Genomic DNA, 22629 nt, shown 5'->3' with positions numbered 1-22629 from the left:
TTTATAATTTCATTAAAGACACTTTTGTATAAGGGACAAAATTACTTTATTTTTCTTTTTCTTTTTTAGAGAGTGAGAGAGGGGGGAGAGAGAGAATTTTTTAATATTTATTTTTTAGTTCTCGGCGGACACAACATCTTTGTTGGTATGTGGTGCTGAGGATCGAACCCGGGCCGCACGCATGCCAGGCGAGCGCGCTACCGCTTGAGCCACATCCCCAGCCCATTACTTTATTTTTTCAATGAACAAATTGTAAGGAAAACGAGAGGCAGAGGAGGAACCTCTAGATTCACTGAGATTTAAGAGACGATTCACTGAGATTTAAGATTAATGTGCCATCTATTCACTTTATCCACATCTTGTCTCTAACCAAACAAACTGAAAGATGATGTTTGATGACATTAGGGTAATAGTAATAGATTGGTATAATAGAATGGTAATAGTATAGATTTTTTTTCCAATAGTATAGATTTTAGTATAGATTGAACCCAGAAGCCCTCTACCACACATCTATGTTCCCAGCCCTTTTTTATTTTTTATTTTGAGATGGGGTCTTGCTAAATTGCTGAGGCTGACCTCAAACTTTCGATCCTCTTGTTTCAGCCTCCTGAGGCCCTGGGATTACAGGTGTGTACCACTGCCCCCAGGAAGAGGGTTTTTTTTTTTTTTTCAGATATTTAGGGATTAATTTATATGACATGAGATTGGCTTGAAATTAACAGGGGAGGAAGAACAGTGGGAATAAATATATTGACTTGGTATATGTCTAAGATGGCTGATGGATACTTGAAGATTCATTTTCTATTATTCTGTACTTCTGTATATGTTTAAAAGTTTCCATAATAAAAATATTTTAAAATAAGAAATTGAGTCACCTCTCGCAAAGGCCAACTGGAAATTTGGAAGTGATTGACTCAGATAAGAAGAGAGGGAGGCAATAAAATGTCCTTCTTTGTCTGGAAAAAGATCAAAATCAAAAGATTTGTCATTATATTAATGTCAGACACACTAGGGTTCAAGGCAAAAGCATTATTAGAACAGAAAAAGACTATGGAACTCCAGGAAGATCCATCAGGTCTAAACTCTTATACACCTGATAACATTACCTTAAAATGTAAAAAGCAAAACAAGGAGAAATTAACAATTCCATTGTCATAATTAGAGGCTTTATCACACACTTTCAGTGACTGACACATCAAGAAGATGAAAGAATCACCAAGGATATAAAAGATATAAACAAAACAGATACTCAATATCATTAGTAATCAGGGAAATGCAAATTAGAGCCACAATGACTCGGAATCTTACTCCCACTATTTTGGCAGACATTATGAAGTTGAACGGTGCCAGATTTGGCAAGGATATGGATCAGTGGGGACTCTCATCAACTCTGGGTGGGAGTGTGAATTGGTTCAATCTTCTCAGAAAATAATTTGGCCTTGCCTAATAAAGTTGAACATGTTGCAAACATGATAATTTAACAATTCTCATTTCAAACTCATTATTTAAAGAAACACAGATGTGACCAATCTGTAAAGAAAATCATAGAGGAAGGAGGAGGGGCCCAGGGGTGTCCTTCTGAGGTACCAGCGATCTTTAGGGGTGGCAAGGACCTGGGTGTCCCATGCTTTTCTTTAAATTGTATGCCTTTGGAATGTATATCCTGCCCTAAAATGCTATGTCTGTGTGATTCGCCTATCACCCCTGTACATAAAAGCAAAAGAGTTCAGGGAGGAGACCCCAGACTGTTCACAGTGGCTCTTCCAAGAAAGCATTATTGGGGGAGAGGGGCAGAAAGGGAGGGGACTTGTTTTAGATGTTTCTGGATTGCTGGAATGTTTTTACATAGTATGTGGGGCTTGAGGAATTTTCTTTTATTATTACTTATTTTTAAAATTTGTGGGGTGCTCTGCTTTGAGATTCCTAACCACCCTCCACCATTTTTTCCCCTTTCTTTTTTTTGAGAAAGTTGCCTGGGCTGGGCTGGCCTCAAACTTGCGATCCTCCTGCCGCCTTGGCCTGCAGCACTTGAAGGATGACAGGCCTGCGCCCCTGTGCCAGCTGACTTGCGTGACTTTAAAGACCTAATTAAAGCAAGCAAAGCAAAACAAAACCAAACAACATTAACCTGGGGTGAGTGGAAATGCTCAACAGGCACTTGGTGCGATGGAGAGATGGGCTCCTTTTTTGGTGAGTCACGTGACCTGCCCAGGGCTCCTCTGTAAAACAGGCCCAATGGCGTCTGCCTGGTCTTATGGGGTCCGTGGCTGGCAGGTTGGCAAAAGGCAGGGATTCACAGGGAATGTTCAGAACATGGAAAGAAGGGACAAGTGTTCTGGGAATTCAGAGGAGGGGGTTGGGGGCTGCAACAAGGGACTGGAACAGACTTTCCTCTGTGGGCCTGGGGGACGGGGAGAAGGGAGCAGGGAGTGACATATTTGGCTGAGGGTAGGGAGTTTGTCCAGACCAGCCAGCTCTGGAGGGGCCAGATTTCCTGGGGATCCGGCAGAAGTGAGGACAGGGGATAACACAGGCTTTATTTGGAACTAGGGATGGCATGCAAATATATGCAAAAATAATGCAAATGAGCCTGGCTGAGTGGCCGGTCGGAAGGAAGACCCAGCTGGTGATTTTGTTCCCAAAGTGTGGTCCAGGACCACCTGTGACAGAATCACCTGGGGAGCTCATCCTGGTCCCTGCCACCCCCAGACCTGCTGCTTCTATGCTTTTGGAGTCACAGCTCATGTTTGGGGAGCTCCCCAGGTGAGTATTTACTTCTGCATTCATTTATTGAACACGCACATGGGAGCACATTATAATCATAACACATTGTGATCTGCGCACGTTGTGATAGAATGCAAACATTCAAACACAAAAGTAAGTCTCCCTTTGCCTTCTCCACCCTCACCCTGGAGCCAACCACCGGTCCTTGTGTTCCCTTCTGGAAGCTCCTCTGCACGTGGCAGGGCCACTCAGCCTCTGATCTTTTAGCTCCACAACATCTTAGAATCTTAGGGTGATGCTCTGGGTCACTCAAAACGGAAACTGTCACTCATGCTTGTCTTTGTTGGCTCACTCACAAATCAGTAGGAGCCTGCAGGATGCCAGGGCCATGCTAGTGAGAAAGGCTGCAGCCCTGGCCCCAGGAGTCGTGTGAGAGGATGACCTTGCATTTGCAAAGGGCAGTGCGGTCTGATGGTGAGAGCAGGGCTGCCTGGATTCCCAAGACTCTCCCTTCATCTCCCTGTCTCCGTCAGGTGTTGATGGCACCTGCTTCCCAGGGCGTGATGTTGTGACTCAAGATCTCATGAGCGATAGGAGAAGGGGAGCCTCTCCCTTCAATCAATGGGGGCTTCTTTCTGGAAGCCAAGGCCTAGCCTCAAGCAGAGGCCACGGGATGAGTGACCCTGAGGACACAGGGTGGGGGGGGGCAGGGGAAGTGGAGGGGAGTGTGCTCATCACCTGCAGGCTTCCTGGGCACCTGCCACTGGGTTTGGCAGTTTCATGCTTCAAAAAAAATCTCATTCAGCCAGGCACAGTGACACTCGCCTGTAATCCCAGTGGCTCAGGAGGTTGAGGCAGGATGATCAGAGTTCAAAGCCAGCCTCAGCAACTTAGCGAGGTCCTCAGCAACTCAGGGAGGCCCTGTCTCTAAATAAAATATTAAAAAGGGCTGGGGATGTGGCTCAGTGGTTAAGTGTCCCTGGGTTCAACCCCAAGTACAAAAAAAAAAAAAAATCTAATTGACTCTTCCCACCCAGGGCCTGGGGGTGTGGCCCCATGGAAGAGCTCTTGCCTGGCACTAAGGCCCTGGGCTCCATCCCAGCACCACAAAAATGTAAATCAGTAAACTTAGATAACATCTCCCAACCCTTTGGGAGACAAGTATTTCTGAAACTGAGGCTCAGAGAGGTAAAGTGACTTACTCAAGGCCACCCAGAGAAGTCTCCATGGGGGACTTGAGTTTGCCCTGTCCTCTTCTTGGCTTCCTCTCACCTCCCAGGGCATGGGCTGGGACAGCTCAACTTTCCTTTCAGCTTCGACACTCATGGCTGGGTAATCCTCTTCTCTGACCTTGGTGAGCTCATCTGTTAAGTGGGGCTTGGCTGGCCACCAAGCAGCCTCGGAGGAAACCTGTCCCCAAGAGCACCTACGCCTCTAGCTCTTCCTGCCTGCGCCCCTGGAGTTTCCCACAACCCTCCAGCTCAGGGGCTCCCCACAAGCTCGGGAGCCCTTCCCCTGCAGGGACCTTCTGATCCCACAGCCCCATTTCCTGGACCAGAGCCCTTGGGGTCACCCTTTTCTGCCTGCACATGCAGTCCTGTTAGCATCCCTCGCCAAAATGCCCCAGCTGGCACTGGTCCCTACAGGGCTTGGTCTACAGAGCCCTCCCACTGCTGGCTCAGCTCAGAGAGGTCCACTGCAGAACAGGGACCACAGCAGGTGCTGGCGGGAGGCACTGACCCCCCTGGCTAGCTCCGGCTGAGAATCTATGGAGTCTGCGAAGGTCACTTCCAAATCCACACCAAGTTGCCAGAGGAGCCAGGCCCCAGTGTCACCACTGACTCACTCGGTTCCTTCCTTTCACAGTCATCCAGGATGGGCACATGTCGGGCCAGCAGGGACACCGCCTGGACTGCAGCAGCAGCTTGTCTCCTACCAAAGAGGAAAGACAGCAGGCAGGGCCCAGCCAGCAGTGGGCTCAGAAGACACCTGCTGTGTGGAAAGTGTGCCCAGAACCCTGGCCACTCCCTCCCGGAGTGGGGAAGGGAGATGGAGCCGCCTGCAGCTTCCTGCCTTCTCACCCCACTGTCTCTTCTGTGGACCCACCTGTGTGCTCTAAACTATTTTTACATAATGGTTGAAAACTCGCTTTTAACTTAAACAGTTTTATTTTAAGGACTGGGGGATGTAGCTCAGTGGTACAATACTTGTGGGTTGGATCCCTGGCTTGAAAAAAAAAAAAAAATCCAGGCGTGGTGGCACGTGCCTGAAATTCCAGCAAGTCAAGACTGAGGCAGGAGGATTGCTAGTTTGAGGCCAGCTTCAGTCACTTAAAGAGGCCCTCAGCAATTTAGTGAGGCCCTTTTTCAAAATAAAAAAAAAAACAAAAAGGGCTGGGGATGTGGCTCAGTGGTTAAGTGCCCCAGTGCCCCCTCCCTCCACAAAAAGAAAAGAAGGATTTTATCTTTATTTTACAAGGACGCTTCCTATCATCAGCGGAAACCACTTCTAACTTGCCATATAGAAAAGATGGACGTAAGTACAAGAAACTCAAACCGGGTGTCCCCACTCCTGCCAGGTACTCCTACCATCAGCGTTGGCAAGGCCAGGGAGGTGAGAATGTCACAGGCTGACCCTGTCTCCTGCCACCTCCGAGGGAGAAGGGCCGAGAATCAGGACGCGCCTCAGCGTCGCTTCCCGCCCAGTCCCTGGGCTGCAGGCGCCGGAGCCGTCCCGGGAGGCGCAGTGTCCTCCGCGATTCCGGGCGGAGGCTGGGACAGTGCCCTAAACACCTTCCTAACGGGTGGTCACGTGCCTGGAGGGGGACGGGTATGAGCGACCAGGTCCTGCTGAGCAAAAGGAAGTTGAGAGAGCGAAGGACGGCTGGGTCCCGCGCTCCCCAAGGCTGGAACCCCGGTCAGTTCCACAGCCCCCGCCCTGGCCGGGGTCCTGCAAGGCGGGGCTCTCCCAAACCTCGGGACCCCCTGCTCGAGTGACCCCGCCTGCCAGAGCGTCCCTGGTTTCCCGCTTGGAACTGAACGTGTCAGGTCACTTCTCCAGAGTTTCAGGGAGGGTCTTCTCTCTGTCGCTGCCCCCACGTCCGCCCTGGACTTGGCACAGAGAGGCCGCCGCGCCCCGCGCGTCCAGGACCTGGGGACACCGCCGCGCCTGGCTGCAGTACCCGACGGCGCCACACGGCGGCAGCAGGCGCGCGCTGCCCCTGGCTCTGGCCGGCGCTGGGTGGGGGAGCTGAGGGCCGGGGACGCCTTGTGCCTGGGACCCCAGACAGGTCGCTTCACTCCGAAGCTTCAGCTTCCCCATCTGTCAGATGGCCGAGGCTTTCTGTAAGGGCGTTAGATAGCCTGGCAGTCCCTCCTTGGTCTCCCAAGACCCTTTCAGACCCAGTGGTGACAAGTTGCTGGGGACAGAGGTGGTGAGCCCCCTGAGGTCACAGGACTCCAAGCAGGTCGTGGAAACCCCTCTGTACAGATGGACAGACTGATCCCACAAAGGAAGGGGATCTGCCCATGCCCCATACCAAGGACAGTGTCGGCTGGCCCTGGGACCCCAGGTTTAGAGGGGGTCAGAGGCGGGGCCAGCACTTGAACCTCCCTCTCCCCAGGCCTGTCTACACCACTGGACTGTCCCCTTCACACCTCAGGGCAGAGGGATGCCGGCTGAGCTCTGCCCTGGCCCTGACCTGAATGAAGTCCTTACCTCCCTGGGTGCTCCCGCCACAAGGCCACCCTGTGCCCACTTACAGATAGGGTGGCGCCTGCTGAGCAGACTGGACTCTGACTCCTCAGGTCAGAGTGGCCTGAGGTGTGACTGTCTCTTGGGCAGGGCCTCAAGGGCTGCTCACCTACGTGGCTACAGAGCCAGAGGGTGGCAAGGGAGATTTCCTGGGTGACCTGGGCAAGTCAAGGGACCCCCACATGCCTGCGATTCCCCAGCCCTCCCCACTCAGCACATAAAGAAGGACCGAGGCGGACCGTCCAGCGCACTGGGCAGCGAGTTACAGTGGCAGGTTGGGGTGGACCATGGGGCAGTCTGTGGGCAGCTTCCCCTGCTGGAAGATAAGGCCCAGGGGCTAGAAGGCCCTTTGGTCTCTGGGACCTGGAGCCGAACAGTTGGGGAGCCAGGGAGCATTCCAGACCAGCCTTCCAGGCTCCCTAGGCTGGGGACAACCAGGGCTACCACTGTGAGCCTAAGGGCCTTGGAGGAGGGGCGGAGGGGCTGGGCTGGTGCCATGAGAGCCCCAACCCTCTCCCACCACCCTGCAGAGGGTGGAAAAGGCTGGCGCTGGCCTCCGGACACTGCCCAGGCTTAAGCGAGCCACCAGCCAGAGAGCCAGAGATTCTTCCTGCCCCTCATCATGGACTTCAGAGAGTTTCTCCTTTGGCCAGACTGAGCCTGTCCATGGAAGCAGAGGCTGGGGAGGAGCCCTCTGGAGGCCACAGCCTGTTTGGGTTCTGGGCTGGGGGTGGGGGGTCCAGGGCTTGTAGCCTCTGCCTGACTCCTAGGGAGGCGCAGCGGGTCCTGGAGCAGGTGGTACCCAGGGAGGGAGGATCCATAGACGGAGGGGACTCCTGGGTGCTGGCGGCTGCAGGCCGGGAGGTAGTGGTTGACAGGGGCAGAGTCTCAGTGGGGCGTGACGGGAGTTCCCATGATCGATGGTGGTAAAGTTTGCACCTTAGAAATGGTTAAAAAATAACTTCCTGTGGTATCTATTGGTGTCTATTTTGCCACAACTTGTAGAATTACTTTGACTTAAAAAAAAAAAATGAAGAAGAGAGGACAGTGGGGGGTGATGGGAAAGACAGTAGAGTGAATGGGACAGAACTTTCTATGTCATATATGAATGCGTGACCAGTGTGACTCCACACCATGTGCCACCATAGACTGGGAAGCTCAACTCCACACAGGTGCCATAGGTCGAGCACACTCCACTATCACGTATAACTAAAAAGAACAACAACAACAAAAAAAACTTTAAAAAATGAAGGCATGATCAGGAGTTGGGCCAATAGAACAGGAGAAGAAGATTCCCCAAAGTTGTAGAGGGGTGGGGAGTGTCTCCAAAAGCGAGGACAAGAAATGGGGACACAGAATGAGAAAGGGGCTGGTAGGCCCAGAGGCAGGGCATGGCCAGCACACACTCATGTCCTCCTGCCCAGTCCCCACCTCCCAGCCCCTCAGACCCCACCCTGCCCACACAGCCATACTAGACAAGACCCCGAATGCTCATGACACCTCTGAGCCACCGTACGTCAGGGAGTCAGAGACCTACAGTCCTGCATCTGCCAGCTGTCACACACACACACACACACACACACACACACACACACCTGCCCTCAGGTCTGGCCTCAGCTGACGCTTTCTGGAACACCATGATCTTCAAAACTCTCTCCAGGGCTTTGGTCTGGGGTTCAAGGCACCTGATCTGCGGACCTCTCCTGTCACTCTTGAGGATTGCTGGACCCCACCCTGGGCCAGATCCTGATGTGACCCTGCGGGCACCATGCCCACCTCCAGGAGTAGCCTGGCAGGACCCCTGCTACAGCCTAGATCCTGAAGCCCACCTTGCCCTACCTCCCAGCCCTTGGCCTCCACCCTCCCTCTCTCTGGGAATGGCATCTCCCAGCCTTCAAGGTCAACCTTGCTCCCCCTTCCTAGTGCTTCCCGTGCGGCTGGTGGGGGCCCCTTCCCTGAAGTTCCCATGGTGACGAACTCCAGGCCCTCCCTGGTGCCGGTGCACAGTCCGGGATCAGCCAGAATCAGGGGCTCAGGGGCTCTGGGTCCTGCCCTGATCCAGATTTGCTGTGTGACCTCAGGTAAGTGCCTCTCTTCTCTGATCTTTGCTTACAACCTTCTAGGAAATGTGGCCTCCTGGGCAGTCATTCCTACGGGATGTGCTCTGTCACCAGGCAGCAAGAGCCAGGGCAGAAGGAGTCATGGAGGACTGTGACCCGAGGGTGGGACAGAGTCAGGTGACTCTCACACAGATACCTGGAGCTACCGTCAGTGCTCAGCTGAGCCTGCCCCAACCTGCTGGAATGTCAGGGCGGGGCCCGAGCTTGTCACCGCCACCATCCCATCCCATCCCATCCCATCCCATCCCATCCCATCAGCGTCCAGAAGTTCAAAGCATTTCCTCTTCTGGAGGCATGGCCAGGGCAGGCCTGCTCTCTGGACACAACAGACTGGACAAAAGGAGCTTTCTGGATTCTCTGACCCTGACCTCCTCGAGGTGTGAGAGAGGAGAGAGAAGGACCCCACTCTACTGAGCACCTGCTGTATACTGGGCAGTGGGTTTCACCTCTGTGGGCTTCAAAGGCAGGATCTGTATCCCCATTTCACAGGCAGAAAAAGGGAGGCTCCAGGGCTGGGGATGTGGCTCAAGCGGTAGCGCGCTCGCCTGGCATGCGTGCGGCCCGGGTTCGATCCTCAGCACCATATACAAAGATGTTGTGCCCGCCGAAAACTAGAAAATAAAGATTAAAAAATTCTCTCTCTCTCTCTCTCTCTCTCTCTCTCTCTCTCTCTCTCTCTCTCTCTTAAAAAAAAAAAAAGGGAGGCTCCCAGGGTGGTGGACCTCCTCCTCCAAGACCCTCCTGCCACCTCCTGGGCACAGCTGGCTGCCCCTCAGCAGCCTCCCCTCCCTGCCCCTCGCTGTGCAGTTGGGGGCATCTAGCCAGGAGTCCCGGGCATTCCTGGCATCCTGGGATCTGCCAGGGCCTGACTGAGTGTGTGCACATTCATGTCCTCCTCCCACGACTACCGGCCCCTCCTCACCTCCCAGGAGTGTGGGGAATCTTCTGTCACCCCATCTCTGCTCGGCCTTGTGCCTCGGGAGCCAGCAGAGATCCTCCACCTTCCTGTCTTCCTGCTCCATCTCTTCCTGAGCCTGGATACCTGCTGGGTTCAGTCCTGCCCTCCAGGAGCCTGGAGTCCTGACATTCCCTATCCAGGGGCTGTGTGATCTTGGGCAAGGCCTGCCTCTCTCTGAGCCAAGAGCCATTCAGCTGTAAAGAGGGAGAAGAACCAAGCTGAATGGTCCTGTGGCCTTGGGATCAGAAGCTTAGGTCAGTCAAATTCACTCCTGTGGATCAATCAGATCCCCTGCTCGAGGACAAGGTCTCTGCCAGGTGCTGGCAACCAGTAGATCCTGTCCCCAAAGAGCTGAGCCCCTGATGGCAGCAGTCCTGAAAGCCACCTGGTGTGACCAGGAAGCCGGGCGCAGGCAGGGTGAGGGCCGCCGTGGACAGGAAGAAGCAGCCTTCCACGAGATTAGCCAAGAAGTGGTGGGAGGCTCTGTCTCCCCTGGAAGCCCCTGGAAAGGTCTAGAAAAACTTCAGAGAGAAAAGGAAAATTAAGTTTTGAAAGAAACACCATAATTCAATCCAAAAAAATACCCCGTTAATTTTGTCAAGGAACCAGTTAATCGAATCGAATTTCTTTCCAAATCCAGGCCTATTCAGAACCCAAGTTCTGCTAAATTTAAAGTAAACTCCCTAAATAATCCAGCGAATGGGCCAGCTGAGTCCAGTCCCTGGTAAATCTAGCCCCGAGCCATTCCAGTCCTGTGACCACTCTCTCAATCAGCTTAGCCAATTTTTTTTTTCTTTTAATAAAATGTAATTTAGGCAAACAATGGTCCACTTTGGTCAAATGACCAGAAAGTTTAGACTGAAGGGGCTGGCGCCAGTTAAATGAGAAATTCGTCACACCAGTCTGCCAGCTGGGGTGGCATGGTGTGGGGCCAGGCTGGTGGGGCGCCACGGATGGGAATTGCACAGAGCCCAGGTGCCATGCTCCCACTGTGACCCTCAGTTTCTTCATCTGAATGAAGGAGAGGCAGCTATGGAGACCAAGCCAGGAACTTAGGGAAAGAGCCCTCCCTAGGCCACCAGAGCAGGTTTCCTGGCTTCCCAGCTTCCCCTGGCTCTCCCACCCTCCTGCCCGCCTCCATTCTGGGCCTTGTAGGGGAGGAGCCAGCCGATTGCTGGCCCATCTGGTTTTCCTCCCTGTAAAATGGACCCTGAAATTCTTACTTTTAGTTTTCTTGGTCCTAGGGATTAAACCCAGAGGTGCTGAAGCACTTGAGCCACATCCTCAGCCCTTTTAAATATTTTATTTAGATACAGAGTCTCACTGAGTTGTTTAGGGCCTTGCTAAATTGCTGAGGCTGGCCTTGAACTAGCAATCCTCCTGCCTCAGCCTCCTGAGTTGCTGGAATCACAGGCATGCGCCACTGCACCTGGTAATTTACTTTTATTTTTGGAATAGAAAAAGACTTCATGTCGGGCAAAATTCAGTTATCAAAGAAGTAACAGGTCTCCCTGGTTCCTCCCTGTCCTCAGCCACTCTCGTCTCTCTGGGAGGAAACCACCCTGTCTCCAGCCTCTCTGAGTGCCAGCCAGAGACAGCCATATCAACACATAGAAAAGGCTGGTTTGGCCCCTCCCTGCCTTTGTACAGTGAATCAGCACAAACCAGGAACTGTCCTGGGGACCCCACTCCCCCATTGACAGACACTCTGTGCAGGGCTTTCTCCATCTGTACAGAAAGAGCCTCTTGATCCATCTGCATGGTTTATTGGGTTCCATTGGTTGGATGTTCTATGACCATTTCATTATCTGATATTAATGCTGTGCACACAGGTGCTTAGGCCACTCCCTCCCAGGTGATTAAAACACACCTGAGCCTGAATTCCTGGGACAAAAGAAATGTGCAATGTCATTTCCACAGACACAGCACTCCCAGCTTCTGCATGTGCCAAGGTACTCCCCAAGTGGGGGTGCCTGCTTCCTTCCCTGGAGCCTCACACTCAACGGGACGGATTTTCTTTGTCTTTCCTGGACCCACAGGCAAGAGTAGAATCTCAGTAGGTTAAATTTCCTTTTTTTCTTATTGCCAGTGGGGTTGCCATCTTTACCTGCCTTTAAAAAGTCCGTGTTTCCTTTCTTGTGAACTCTTGTTCATATTCCTTGAAAGAATTCCCCACGCAAAGACACTTCCCCGGGAGAATTCCAATTTTATTGCAAAAAGCTGTGTGCTTATATAGAACTAAGGGGAAGATGTAGGGCTTAGATAAATGGCAGGCCACCCATTTATTGGCAAGTTCTTCCAGACATCAGCTCCGGAGCCCAGGAATTAGTTCTTATTGGGGCTAAGGTTCCCCGCCAGCGAGATTTGAAATTGGCGCTGGCGGGAGAATTCACACGGGCGCAAACTTTTCGCGCCACTGCAGAAAAGAGGAAAGTAGGAAGAAGAGGTCCTTAGGCGCCATGTTGGGTTTTTTTCTCTGGGGTACGGCTGCCGTTTATACTTTTCCCAACATTCCTAATCATGTTTACGTTCCATTTTTTTTAATATTTATTTTTAGTTCTCAGCAGACACAACATCTTTGTTGGTATGTGGTGCTGAGGGTCGAACCCGGGCCGCACGCATGCCAGGCGAGCGCGCTACCGCTTGAGCCACATCCCCAGCCCCCATTTTTTTTTCTTATTGACTTCTAGGTGTTCTTTACGTATTAAGGAAAGCATGGGCTGGGGTTGTGGTTTGGTGGTAGAGCACTCGCCTAGCATGTGTGAGGCCCTGGGTTTGATCCCTAGCACTGGGGAAAAAGACAAAACTATGTTAAGAAAGCATGACCTGCTAATAATGTCTTCCTTCTAGAACCTTCCAGAGTTATTCTATGCACATAGCATCAAATACACTATCAGAAGCACTTTGAGTTGGGGTTTGCAGAAGTTCTTTCCAACTCATCAGTTGGGGTATCTGGGTGGATCCCTGGCCAGAATCCTGGGGCTGGTGTTGAGGACGAGGGCTGGGATGGGAGCTGCTGACCTCCCAGGCCTCTTTCCATCAACTCTTAGGCTCTCTGGCAGCCGGAGGAGGTCCACTTGATGTCCAGGGCTCCGTGCACTCTCCGTGCCTTGTTCTCACGGCCTAAGCATGCAGTGGGCCTCGCCCTCTTCCTCCTGCCCAAGGGCAGACATTTGTGTGAGGTCCTGTGTGGTGAGGAACCGAGTCCTTGGCCACAGCCCAAGTCACACCTCAGGCCTTACTTGGTGGAGGGTCCACTCCGCTTCCTCACTCCCCAAGGCGAAGCCTACACAGAGCGCAGGCTGCCGCAGTCCCTCCCTGGGGGGAGGACTTCCCGACTCCTGTCTTGGGGTCCTCTGACTGCCCTGTCCTTTACCGAACAGGAGCCGGGCTCCCCTGCTTCCCTGTCCTGCAGAATCTCCTGGTGTGACTCACGAAGGGCCATCGTAATGTTAGGCACCCACAAAGGGCAGTTGAGAGGGTTGCAAGTCCGCTCCTGTGAAGGGCTGCACACAGGGCTGGTGCCCCTGAGCTGCTGCCTCTCACCCAGGGACCCGGGTTCTCTTGGCTTAGCCTCAGTTTCCTCCCTGGCCTAGCGGACGCCACCAGGGGACACCGTGGGTGAAAGGCAGATGGGAAGCTTGATGACAGAAGGGTGAGGCTAAGGACCCTAAAGCTACGGCCCAAACAGTGTCCCTACAAGGTGGGACGGCCACACGGAACTGTGACCTCAAATTGTTGTATGTTTAAATTTTGCCATTGGGGGGGGGCTGGGGCTCAGCGGTAGAGCACTCACCTAGTACGTGCGAGGCCCTGGGTTCGATCTTCAGCACCACATACAAATATATAAACAAAATAAAGGTATATATATTTGCAATAATAAAAGAAAGTATTAAATGGGTTGACTTTTTTAAATTTTTGATTTTATTTTTTGGTACCAGGGATTGAACCCAGAGGCATTTAACCACTGAGACTTTTAAAATATTTTATTTAGAGACAGGGTCTCTAAATAAAATATTTAAAATATTTAAGGCCTCACTAAGTTGCTGGGGCTGGCTTTGAACTCGCAATCCTCCTGCTTCAGCCTCCTGAGCTGCTGGGATTATAGGCGTGTGCCATTGGCCCAGCGACTTTTCTTTTTTTCTTTTTTGGTACTGGGGATTGGACATAGGAGTGCTTTGCCACTGAGCCACATTCCCAGCCCTAGGGTCTCACCAAGTTGCTCAGGGTCTCAGTAAATTATTGAGGGTGAACTTGAATTGTGATCCTCCTGCCTCAGCCTCCCAAGTCGTTTCAATTACCGCCACACCAAGTATTGGGTTAAATTTTATTTTCTACTTCATATTATATTGACTTCCCCAATTTTCTACTAAATATCTATTACTTTTTTAAACAGAAAAACATATTAAAGATATAAAATTAACCGAGGTGGCTGAACTAGCTGACTTCTGAGCCTTCAACTCCACCTTGGGAGTCTGTCTTCCCTGAGGGATTCCAGGCAGGGCTCAAAACCTCCTGGGTGGGAGAGAGGGGCCCCCTGTCCAGGGAAGGGCATGCTGGGCTTTTTCCCCCACACCCCAGGGCCCTCTTGCATCGCCTCCCCTTGAAATTATTACCAAGGGTGACATGACAGTTCCCTCCTGGTTCCTGTCAGACAGTTGAGTCTGGTGGCCCTTTTAACTCAGCGGATAATGAGGAGACTGATTGAGAGGCCCCCTTGTTGGTAACACAGAAAGGCCTGGCTGGCCCTTGCGACTCATGTGACCCTGGTAATGAACCTCTCAGAACTTCATTTCCTCACTAGTAACACGAGGGATACGATAATTCTTTTTTTTTAAGAATTTTTTTTTTTTTAGAGAGAGAATTTTTTAATATTTATTTTTTAGTTTTCAGCAGACACAACATCTTTGTTGGTATGTGGTGCTGAGGATCGAACCCGGGCTGCACGCATGCCAGGCGAGCGTGCTACAGCTTGAGCCACATCCCCAGCCCAGATACGATAATTCTTACCCCAGGGCTGGTGCAAAGATTATACAGGGGCTTATAAGATCATAGTAGGTGCTCAATTAATGGGAACTTAAGAAACAAAGGAATTTCATAAGAGTGAAATAAGTTCACTGGATGTTGAAAATGTGTGAAAAGAGAAGGATAAAGAACAAGCCTCAGGGGCTGGGGATGTGGCTCAAGCGGTAGCCTGCTCGCCTCGCATTCGTGCGGCCTGGGTTCGATCCTCAGCACCACATACCAACAAAGATGTTGTGTCCGCCGAGAACTAAAAAAAAATAAATATTAAAAATTCTCTCTCTCTCTCTCTCTCTCTCTCTCTCTCCTCTCACTCTCTCTTAAAAAAAAAAAAAAGAAAAGAACAAGCCTCAGCCAGGTTCAAAACCAGCCTAGCAACAGCGAGATGCCATCAGTGAGACCCTGGCTCTAAATAAAATACAAAAAAGGGCTGGGGAGGTGGCTCGGTGCACAGTTTCTTCCATGTTCCTCTGTACGTACAAATTGTATTTTGTTTTGCAGTTCAACTGTAATCCTGCTGTCACTACATATTTACATCCTGCTTTTATTCTCTCAGCATTGTAACATATTTCCTCATGTGATCATAAACTGTTTGTAAACATACTCTTAATGCTTGTGTAATACTCCGTGGTGTTGGTGCTGTTAACCAGTGCCCTTTTGTTGACACCCTCGCTCTAATTTTCTTCCTCATAAAGAACTCCACACGAACACGCATCTTCTAGACAACTTCCTCAGGATAGATTTCCAAAAATGGAATTGCTGGTCCAAGGCAAACACATTTCTAAAGCTTTTGGGTCGTGGGCACCTTTCCAAAGCCCTTGACCACCATAAGCCGGGGGCTGCGTCAACACAGAATTTTGTCAAATACAATCTCAGATAATGCAGAGAAGAGAGATACAGACCCCGCATGTGGGGAGATCCCAAGATAGGAGCAGCCAACCGTGGGGCGCCACCCTCCCCTCCCCCACCCGGCCCTGGAGGGTGGGATCCAGGGAGGCACGGGGGGGGGGGGGGGTGGCGGGGCGACAGAAGGACATCCCGGGACCATCCTGCACCCAGGTGACCTGAACCCGAAGTCCAGGACCAGACAGTTCTAGCTAAACCAGGGGGTGAACCTGTCCTTGAGGTCCCCCAGGCCCCAGGGCCGCCCTGGGAGGCTCCTGGGGCGTGCGCGTCCGTGGAGCTGCGGGCACCTCACCGCGCAAGCACGAGACCACGGACCCGGGGCCCGGAGCAGGGGCGGGGCCGCGGGGCCGGGGCGGGGCCTGGAGATGACGTCACAGCCCCGCCCCCGGCCGGTTCCCTGCGCCCCGCGCGCGCCCGGCCGGCCGACTTCTCACCTGGAGCGACAGGTGTGCGCATCTCGGAGCCGACCTCCCGGGCCAGGTGAGCGCCGGCCGGAGCTGGGGGTAGGGCTGGGGGCCGCGCCGGGGTCGCGACCTCCCGGGGCGGAGGGGACGCCTGGTCGGGGAGGCTGGTCACGGGGAGCAGGAGCTGAGCGCGGGTCCCCGGAGGTGCCTGTTGCTCCCAGAGCCCTTCTTTGTCTCCGGGTCGAGGCTTCGTTGTCCTGGGGACGCAGACTTGGGAGGGATCTGAGGCAGAAAGGAAGTTGAGGAGGAAGTGGCAAGTTTTCAGAGACTTCACCACAAATGTTTGTTATTTTAGAATTTTATTTATTTATTTTTTGGGGTACCAGGGTTAGAACCCAGGGGCGCTTAACTGAGCCACATCTCCAGCCCTTTTTTATATTTTATTTTGAGACAGGGTCTCGCTGAGTTGCTTAGAGCCTAGCTAAATTGCTGAGGCTGGCCTTGAATTCACGATCCTCCTGCCTCAGCCTCCTAAACTGCTGGGATCACAGCCGTGCGCCACCGAGCCAGGCCACAAATGTATTATTATTATAATTTTTTTACATGATATTTTCTTCATTGTAAAAGAAGCGTGAGCTGATTGACTATTTGGTAAAATGGAGAAGAATAGGAAATCTTTTGTGGTATTAAGTCAAGTCAGGCATGATGGCTCAGGCCTGTGATCGCAGCTACTCAGGAGGCTAAGGCAAGTTAGAGGCCAGCCTCAGCAATTCAGTGAGACCCTGTCTCAATGATAATAATAATAATGATGATGATGATGAAAAGAGTTGGGGATGTAGCTCAGTGGTACAGCCCTTGGATTCAATCCAAGTACTGTGAAAAGAAAGGAAGGGAGGCAGGAAGAAAGAAAGAAAATAAAGAAAAGGAAGACACATGCAGAACCACTGCCTTTACTTGGGTCTGTTCCTTCTAGTCATTTTTATTTATGATCACTTAAATATAATTGTATCACACCCTATTCACAGTTTTTATGTCTTGCTTTTCCTCTCACCATTTTCTCATGGTGTTCTTGATCATTTGAGTCTATGTAATCATTCTTTTTAATGGCTGCATAATTTTCCACGTGATGGATTGGCCATGGTTGGGTACATTTCGGAACCCTCAGAGGAAGGAACTGAGGGGAGACAGGGAAGTGATGTACAAAGAGCCCAGGCTCTGGGTGGGACAGGCCCTTTGCTGCCTCTCAAGCACGTTCCCCACCCCCCGCTGGGAAATGGATACCTAAAGCCACTCCCAGGGTAATGTGAGGACTAAATAAGCTAATTTATGCAGGAAAACAGACCATGTAGTCTGTGGACCTGAGGGAGGGATCTGGACCAGCTGAAGCCGCTGGGGGCCAGAGTAGGAGAAGAGCTGGGGAGAGGGGAAGGAGGTCTTGGGAGAAACGGTGAAGTCAGCCGGTCTGGGGCAGGTCGACCTGAGCCATCATTTCTTAACTCCCTGGCCATCTTCAGAGGGGGCCTGGGCACTTGTCTGCTCCATTGCTGGGGTACCTGTGGCCACACCTCAATTCAGATGGGAAATCCACTCTGTGAGAGGCAAACACAGCACCCCTGAGGCAGCGCCTGTGACCTCCCGCATCCCAGATGGGTTCAACCTCTTGGAATGTGCTTCTGGGGAAGAGAAGTAGGGGGTGGGGGTGGAGGCAATCAACCCATTATACACACAAGGAAACAGAGGCTCAGAAGACATGATTTGTTCACGCTCCACCCGGGGAGCAGTGATGGAGTAGGTTTGGACCTCATGGCTGCCAGCTCCCCCAGGGGTCTCTGTATCAGAGGACCAGATGCAGGAGTGTGGGGATGGGGACGGGAGTCAAATCTGAGTCATCACTGCATGTGGACCAGCTAAGGCTTGCTTAGAAAGAGCAGAAGTCTGTTCTCTGGGCCTCGGTTTCCTCCTCTGTGAAATGGGAATAATGCCCCATCTACCTATTTACTAGGCTTGTCCATCAGTGGGTAGCCAGGCCTTCTCTGCCTTGGAGGGAGATCATGCGGCCCCACCCTCTTGACCCCCCCCCATTTCTTAACTCCCTGGCCATCTTCAGAGGGGGCCTGGGCACTTGTCTGCTCAATTGCTGGGGTACCTGTGGCCACACCTCAATTCAGATGGGAAATCCATGTTTCCCAGAATCCACAGTCCCCAGCCCCTGTTCTGGGTTCCCAATTAGGTTTTGCTGTGATGGGCACCCACTGGTGGACTTACCAAATGGGTGACAGGGGGCCCTGAGCCCTGGAGGGGAGAGTGCCCAAGTGGCAGGATGACCTTGTACTGAGAGTCCACAAGGCCACCCCAGCCATCCCTTCCACTTCTCCTGTTGCACAGTAATGGGCAGGTCAGGCTCTCCGTCCTGAAACACAACTGGGGCAGTCACCCCTGGGTTTACAGAAACTTGGTGGTGGCTCACTCCACAGTCATACTTTAGTCACTTGGAGAGACAATTAGCCTCAGGACTCAGCATCAAGTTGTGCCTTGGGCCTGGGAAACAGCCCTTTCGGAAGCGTTCCAGTCTCCACCACTGGCCTGGTCAGGAACCAAATTCCCGATGATGACCAGAGCCTCGCCCCCAGCCCCCCTATCCATGAGCTTCAGAGCAATGTTGGGCTTTTTTTTTTTCCTTTTTCTTTCTTCCTGGTACTGGGTACTGAACCCAGGGGCACTCTACCACTAAGCAGCATCCCCAGACCTTTTTATTTTTTTTTTTTTATTTTGAGAGAGAGTCTCACTGAATTGCCCAGTCTGGCCTCAAACTTGTGATCCTCCTGCCTCAGACTCCCAGTTGCTTGCGCTATAGACATGAGCCACTGTGCTGAGTGGCATGTAAGTTCTGCTGCGTCAATGTGTACGTTATAATATACATTGGAATGGAACAGTTAGAGCTGGGCTTGGTGGCACAGGCCTGTAATCCCAGCTATTTCTTTTCTTTCTTTTTTTTTTAATTAAAAAAATTGTTTTAGTTGTAGATGGACACAATATCTTTATTTTATTTTTATTTATTTTTATGTGGTGCTAAGGATCGAACCCAGTGGCCCACGCATGCGAGGCAAGTGCTCTACCACTGAGCCACAACCCCAGCCCTTAATCCCAGCTCTTTCGTAGGCTGAGGCAGGAGGATTGCAAGTGTGAGGCCAGCCTGGGAAACTTAGTGAGATCCTGAGTCACAATAAAAAGGTCCGGGGTGTAGCTTAGTGATCCATCCTGGGTTCCGTCCCCAGTACCCCCACAAAAGAATATTTAGAAGGCTAAGATTAAAAACAAAATAAGAATATAAATTCCATCTTTTTCCTTCCCGCATTCCGCTGGTCACCTAGCGAGCTTGCTGGGGCACGGGCATCTACTTGAAGACAGCTGCCTTCGTGGTCAGCAGGGTCCCTCCCCTGGATGCTTCCAGAGTGGGAGGTGGATTCCTGGTATCTTAAAAGACAAAAGGAGGCCCTGTCTGGGAGGCCCTGTGGGCAGGCGCTGGGGGAGACAAAGGCAGGGTGGGACCTAGGCCCAGGCAGGATGCGGCTCCTGGGGGGCTTGGAAAGGCAAGTTGCTGCCCTGTGGACATTACCTTAGATTCTCTTAAACTCTCTGGTCCTCTGGCGTCTACCTGTAAAGCAGGTGGGGTGAGGTGATCTCCAGCCTGAGGGACTGTGTGGACTCCACGGTCAGGGCCCAGCCTGGGGGTGTCCATCCAGTGAAGTCCGCTCTCGCCCCTCCCCTCCTCCTGCCGAGCTCCGAGCTGCTCTTGGCAGAGCCAGTGGACAAATGCCATAGTCAGCTGCCTGGGACCGGAGACCCCACCCACCTCCTCCTTCCCCTTTACTCTTCTCCCCAGACGGAGGGGAGTCCATTGATGGTTTCCCCATAAGGTGCCCCGCCCACCCCCAAACGGCAGGCCGAGGGTTCTACCTACTTGCTGGGCTGGGCTGTTCCTCCCCCGACCTCCCACCAGCCTTTAAGACTTGAAGACCCCCCCCCTTCCTCTCTGCCGGGCCCAGGAGGTTGTGTGTGGGAATTTCTCTGTGGACAGGTCTGGGAGGTGGCATTTTGTGGGGCAGGGGACTCGGGGACTGGTCTCACGGTTGTACTGTGTAGCTTTTCACATAAAGAAAACAGGGCTCATGTGGAGCCCGCAATCCCAGGCCTGGGATGTCGAGGCAGGAGGATCCCTTGAGCCCAGGAGCTGGAGGCCAGTCTGGGCAACAGAGAGACCCCAGGGCTGGGGGCTTAGCTCAGTGGTCGTGCGTGAGGCCCTGGGTGCCATCCCCAGTACCACTCAGGAGGAGAGAGGTGGGGCAGCAGCAGTGGGGCTGGGCAGGGGTGGAGGGCGTGATCTCTCTGTGGTGCTCCCCAGTCTTTGATCTTGCCCAAGGCCAGCCCCTGTAGTTGGGGGGGTAACGCAGGCACTGGGGCCAACCTCTCAGGCTCTGTGGCATCAGGAAATGTTTGTGGACAGACTTGTGACGTGGCAAGGACCTGATGAGTCGCACCAACCCCGCCGGGCCCAGGAGGTTGTGTGTGGGAATCGGGATCATTAGTGGCTCTCCACGGAGTCCCGTGGCCCAGCTAATGAGTGGTTGTGTCTTGGGAAGAGGAATCCTCGGCTTCCCAGAGGGTGGAAGGAGCAAGTTCTGGAGACCGGTGGCAGTGGCACCAACAAGGGACTTGGTGCTGAGTGGAGGGTCAGCTGAGCTCAGAGGGACAGGAAGCCCAGAGGTAGAGGGGAGAAGCAGGCAGGGCCCGGCTCGGAGCAGGGCAAGGGGGCCTTTGGGGACATTGGGGGTTTGTTAAGTGCTCCCTGTGCCTGGGGGACTTGTGGCAGGGGTGCTTGATCCTCTGTAAATGGCTTCCCTGAAGGAGACAGCAGCATAGGGAAGGCTGAGAGGGGGTCTGCCCACCTCCGCCTGGTGGAGAGGGAGGACGGAAAGCCCAGAGGAAGGGTGGACAGGGTCGGGAGGAGCCACAGGACAGGGCCCATCCCTCAGGGAAGGCTTTTTGGCACAGTCTGTCCAGAGATGGAAAGTGCCCAGCCTCAGGCCTCCCAGGACTGTGCGCCTCGCACAGGGGTTTACGGGGCACCCACGGGAGGGCTGCTCTCTGTTGGAGCAGATGTTCAAGGATGTTAAAAATAAATGGGTGTTTGCAGGCAATTCTAAGTAGCATAAGGAAAATAAAGCAGGCATGACTAGCCGAGGGGAAGAGTGCGGTCAAAGAAGGCTTCAGGGAGAGGTGGCTTTCTGTTTTCTCTTTTGTGGTGCTGGGGATTGGACCCAGGGCCTTGGGCATGCAAGGCAAGCACTCTACCAACTGAGCTGTGTCCCCAGCCCAGGGGGTGGCTTTTTGGGTTGTAACCTGAGCTATGAGCAGGAGGCCTTTCAAGGATCTGGGCAGAGATCTTTGGGCCCAGGGAACCACAGGAGCAAAGCCCTGAGGGCCATGAAGTGAAGCATCAGGCAGGTAGGGGCCAGTTTGGAGCAGGCCCTGAGAAAGAATGTGCATTTCCTACATGGTGTATTTTCAGTAGCCGAGGACACAATCTCTCTGGTTCTCAGGTAGCTACAGGAACCAGATGGAAGACACAAGGTAAGATGCGGCCGCTCAGGAAATAGCTGGGAGTGGAGCTGACAGGCCCTGCTCATAGTCGTTTAGTTTAGCTTTTTTTTTGTACTAGGGATTGAACCCAGGGGTCCTCACCACTGAGCTGTACCCAGCACTTTTTCTGTGGGGGGGATACTGGGGATTAAACTCAGGGGCACTCAACCACTGAGCCACGTCCCGAGCCCTATTTTGTGTTTTATTTAGAGACAGGGTCTCACTGAGTTGCTTAGGGCCTTGCTGTTGCTGAGGCTGGCTTTGAACCCGCCCTCCTCCTGTCTCAGCCTCCTGAGCCACTGGGATTACAGGCATGGGCCACTGTATCCGGCCCCAGACCTTTTTTAAACTTTGACACAGGGTCTCCCTAATTGCCCAAAATGGCCCTCAATTCACATCCTCCTGCCTTGGCTTCCAAGGAGTCACTAAGATCACAGGTGTGCCCCACTGCGCCTGACTACACCGCTCACCTTGGAAGATGGGGGTGGCAAGGGGAGCCTTTCCCCACTGAGCCAAGATTTCTGTAACCCCAGAGTCTTTCTCAACACAGGGCCCAGGGTGTGGCGTGTAGGGGATGTTCCCCATCCAGCCCAGCCTCTACTTTACAGAGGGGACCCTGAAGACCTCTAGAGGTCACTTTGCCCAGAATTCACAGAGGACCTGTGAATTCCCCAAGGTTCCACTGATGTCCGATGACTGGCCTGGGACTCAAACCTGGGCCTCTGTGACCCCGCCCTCCTGGAGCTGGAGGAGGTGGGAGGAACCATTGCCCAAGGATGATGCGACCAGGCATGGCCCTGTGGTGAGGTCACCTAGGAGAAGCATCTAAAGGAGAGGCTTGTGAGGGCACTTCCCCTGCAGGATTCTGAGGTGGCAGACCTCATAGAAGGTCTCACTGGTGAGAAGTAAATGCACCAAGGCAGTGTCTTCAGCCAGCAGGCCTGAGCGGGGGGCCTCCTGGAGCCCATGGGCCGCTGATCCTCAGAGGTCTTGGGAGAGACATGAGCAGAACCTGAGAGGCCCGGAGAACCCCCCTGCAGCTCCACCCCCAAAGCCAAGACCAAGATGGAGAAGGGGAAGGGGGCCCGCAGCTTGCGGCGCT

The 22629-nt window shown here is 52.8% G+C and overlaps 1 long non-coding RNA gene across 1 annotated transcript; it reads right to left on the bottom strand.

Annotated features, from left to right (window-relative positions):
- Positions 1–9541: 9541 nt before the first annotated feature.
- Positions 9542–19642, bottom strand: LOC308658492. The gene is made up of 3 exons (XR_014024182.1): positions 19504–19642; positions 15918–16169; positions 9542–9749 (listed from the first exon to the last, which is right to left on the bottom strand). It is a non-coding gene; the product is annotated as an uncharacterized lncRNA (long non-coding RNA).
- Positions 19643–22629: the final 2987 nt, after the last annotated feature.

This window comes from Spermophilus citellus (genome assembly GCF_964194105.1).
Source record: "Spermophilus citellus genome assembly, chromosome: 10".
Classification (NCBI taxonomy): Eukaryota; Metazoa; Chordata; class Mammalia; order Rodentia; family Sciuridae; genus Spermophilus; species Spermophilus citellus.
This window is presented reverse-complemented; position numbering and strand designations above follow the sequence as displayed.